The sequence below is a fragment of the Octodon degus genome, unplaced genomic scaffold (assembly GCF_000260255.1).
Source record: "Octodon degus isolate 3935 unplaced genomic scaffold, OctDeg1.0 scaffold00019, whole genome shotgun sequence".
Lineage (NCBI taxonomy): Eukaryota > Metazoa > Chordata > Mammalia > Rodentia > Octodontidae > Octodon > Octodon degus.
In genome coordinates this window covers 7,613,371-7,616,916 of record NW_004524595.1, presented here as the reverse complement: position 1 = coordinate 7,616,916, position 3,546 = coordinate 7,613,371, and positions in this window count along the sequence as shown.

Here is a 3,546-nt window from a genome sequence, read left to right as displayed (position 1 = left end):
CCATTTAGTATTATGTTATCTGTTGGTTGGTCAGAAATGGCTTTTAGCAGATTGAGGGAAAGGCCATCTCTTCCAATTTTCTGTAGGGTTTTTATCATGAGTCAAAAGCTTTTTCTGCATCTAGAAATGATCATATTGGCTTTTTACTTGGCCCTGTTGATAAAACGTATTACGTTTATTGATTTACATATGTTGAACCATCCCTGGAATGAATCCCATCTGGTTATAATGTATAATCTTGATGATTTCTGCATTCTGTTTGCTAGTATTTTATTGAAGATTTTTGCTTCCATGTTCTTTAGGGAAAATGGCTTGTAGTTCTTTGTTAGTTGAGTCCTCTGGTTTTGGTATCAGTGTAATGCTTGCTTTCAGGAATGAATTTGGGAGTATTGCATCCCTTTCAATTTCATTAAAGAGTTTGAGAAGTAATAGTATTAGATCTTCTCTAAATTTCTTGTAGAATTCAGCAGTTGATCTGTCAGAACTTAGGCTTTTCTTTTTTGGTAGGTTTTGAATTACAATTTTGATTTCAATTTTAGTGTATGTGCTGCCAAAGCGAGCACACAATTTTGATTTCAGTAATATTTAGGATTTTTATATCTTCTATATTTAACTTTGGTAATTCATATCTATTTAGGAATCTGTCCATTTTTCTGTATTTCCTATTTAAGTTCTCAAAGTAGTTATAAATCTTCTGAAATTCTGCAGGTTCTGTTGTGATTTTTACCCTGTTCATTCATAATTGCAGGGATTTCAGTTTGTTTTTTTTTATAAGATTGAAAAGAGTTTGATGATTTTATTTGATCTTTCAAGGAGCCAATTCTTTGATGTATTGATTGTATTGTTTTCTTAGCCTCCAATGTACTAATTTCTGCTCTAATCTTTATAATTTCCTCCCTCAAACAAGCTTTGGGGTTGGGCTGCTCTTTTAATTTGAGGTTCAACATTGTTTATTTGAGCTTGCTCAGTTTTCCTAATGTACTGATACAAAATTTCCTTCATAGGACCCCTTTCATTTGTATTGTCATTATCGTTTAATTGTAGAAACTATAACTTCTTTAATTTCATCCATGACCCACTGGTTGTTCAGGAGAGTGTTGTTTAATTTCCATGTGTTTATGAAATTGTTGTGGTTTCTTTTGTCAGTGATTTCCAGTGTCATTGCAGTATGGTCAAATAATGTGCATGGGATAATTTCAGTTCCTTTGTACTTAGGCATGTTCTGTGAGCTAATATGTGATGTTTTGGAGAACGTCCCCTTTGTGGCTGAGAAGAATGTGTATTCTGGTGTTATGGGGTAGATCTAAAGACATGTAATAAGACTATTTCTTCAAAAGTTTGGCTCAGTTCTAATATTTCATTGTTGATTTTTTTAATCTAATTGATCTGTTAATAAAAATGGGGTATTAAGATTCTTCAATACAATTATATTAGTGTTTATCTGATTTTTCACTTGCATTTATATTTGTTAAAAAGTTGGGAGCACAGGTGTTTGTTGTATATATGTTTATGATTGCTATTTTCCTTCCTCTTGGATTATTCCCTTTATAAAGATGTAGTGACCTTCTTCGTTTCTCTTAATCAGTCTTGTCTTCAAATTCATGTTGCCCGTTTTCTGGAGGGTTCCTGTTTCATGGAGTATTGTTTTTCAGTCTATTAATTTTTTTTTTAATTAAATGTGTTTCTTCTATGCAGCATATTGTTGGCTTTTGCTTCTTGATCCATTCTGCCAGTCTGTGTCTTTTGATTAGTGAATTGAAATCATTAACATTAATGGTTATAACTGATTGGTACTGACTTATCCTTGTTGTGTTATTTTCCTGTTACTGCCACCCCCACTTCCTCTCCTCAGTTTGCTTGCCTTGCTTGGTGGATTCCTTCTGTTACGGTTCAAGGAGTTACAGTCCTTGTTATCTCTTTTAAGAATGTCCTATAGGATAGTTCGGTGTTCGTGAATTTCCCCAGGTGTTCTTTGTCATTATAAGCATCTTATTTTTCTATCAGTTTTGAATTATAGTTTTGTAGGGTACATCAGTCTTAGTTGGAGGCTGTTTTCCTTTAGAGCTTCAAATACTTCACTCCAAACTCTCCTTGACTTGAGTGTTTGTGCTTAGAAGTCAGCTGTAATTCTGATGGTCTTTCGTTTATAGGTGATTTGTTTCTTTTCCCTATAGCTTTTAATATTCTAATTTTTTGTTGAATTTCTGGACTCTTCAATATGATAGGTTTTTTTTCATTCTGCTTTTATTATTATTTTTTAATGTATTTAGTACAGGGTCTGCAGGGTCTCACTATGTAGATTGGACTCAGTGATTCTCTTGTCTTCAGCCTCCCAAGGACTGGGATTACAGGTGTGCCCCACCACGCCCAATCTTAATCACCTGTTTTAGCGCACCCTGGGGGCTGGACTGGCACTGCATGCTGGGGATTGAACCCTGACCACTGCGCTCTGCCTAAGCAGGCACTTTGGTCTGCTGAGCTATTTGACCAGCCCTGGTTTTCTTTCTTTTTATTTTCTTTATTTATTTGCAGTACCAGGGATTGAACTCAGGACCTTGCACTTGCCAGGCAAGTACTTATTCCCCTGAGCTATCTCCCTGACCCCTGGTTTTCTTTATGTTCAATATTGGTTGCAAACAGTTAAGGATTACTGTCTTCTAGTTAACCTTATTATATTTATTTTTAGTTAAATTTACTACCTTTAAGTCTGTTTTGTAAAATGAAAGTACAACTTTTTTTTTTTCTTCATGGTGGTGGGAAGTACCCTGCATCCCCAGCCTGAAAACTTCATTTTCTGTTTTGAAGACAGGGTATTTCCCTACATAGTTCAAGTTAGCTTTGAACTCACTTTGTAGTCCAAGCTGGCTTTTGACTCCTGGCACCTTCTTGCCTCAGTGCTGGGATTATAGGTGAATGCCACCATGCCTGGCTAGCACTACAGCTGTTTGAGGGGAGGAACTAGAGATTGAACTAAGCAAATACTGTACCACTGAGCTACATCTCCAGCCCACAATTATTTTTGACTAGGCTTTACATTGTAAATTTTTCCATTTTTTCCTACTTGCAGTCATTCAGTGCCCTTATATTTAAGGTATTCCACTTGTAAGTAGCATATAATTAAATATTTTTAATCCAGCCCTGGTCCATGAACATTTAATGTAATTATACAGATCTCAATCTAACTATTATTTTGTTGTACTGTTTGTTGTATACAGTCAGTATATCAGAGTTTATACGTGCACACCTTTTTCAGTGCTGTCTATTCCTGCATTTCTATGGAGTTATTTTCCTTTAAGTAGCTTCTTTTGGAACCTCTTCAAGTGTAAGACTCTTTACAGTAAATTTTCTGTTTTTGTTTGTCAGAAAACATCTTTCACTATGTTTTTCATTTTTATACTGAATATAGATTTATAAATTGAAATTATTTTGTTCATACTTTATACCATTCAGTTGATTCTGGATCCATGGTTCTGGTGTCAGACATTGGGTGCTAGTCTTCATATTCAGGTAATAATCAGCTTTATTTGACTACAATGTCTCCCCCCC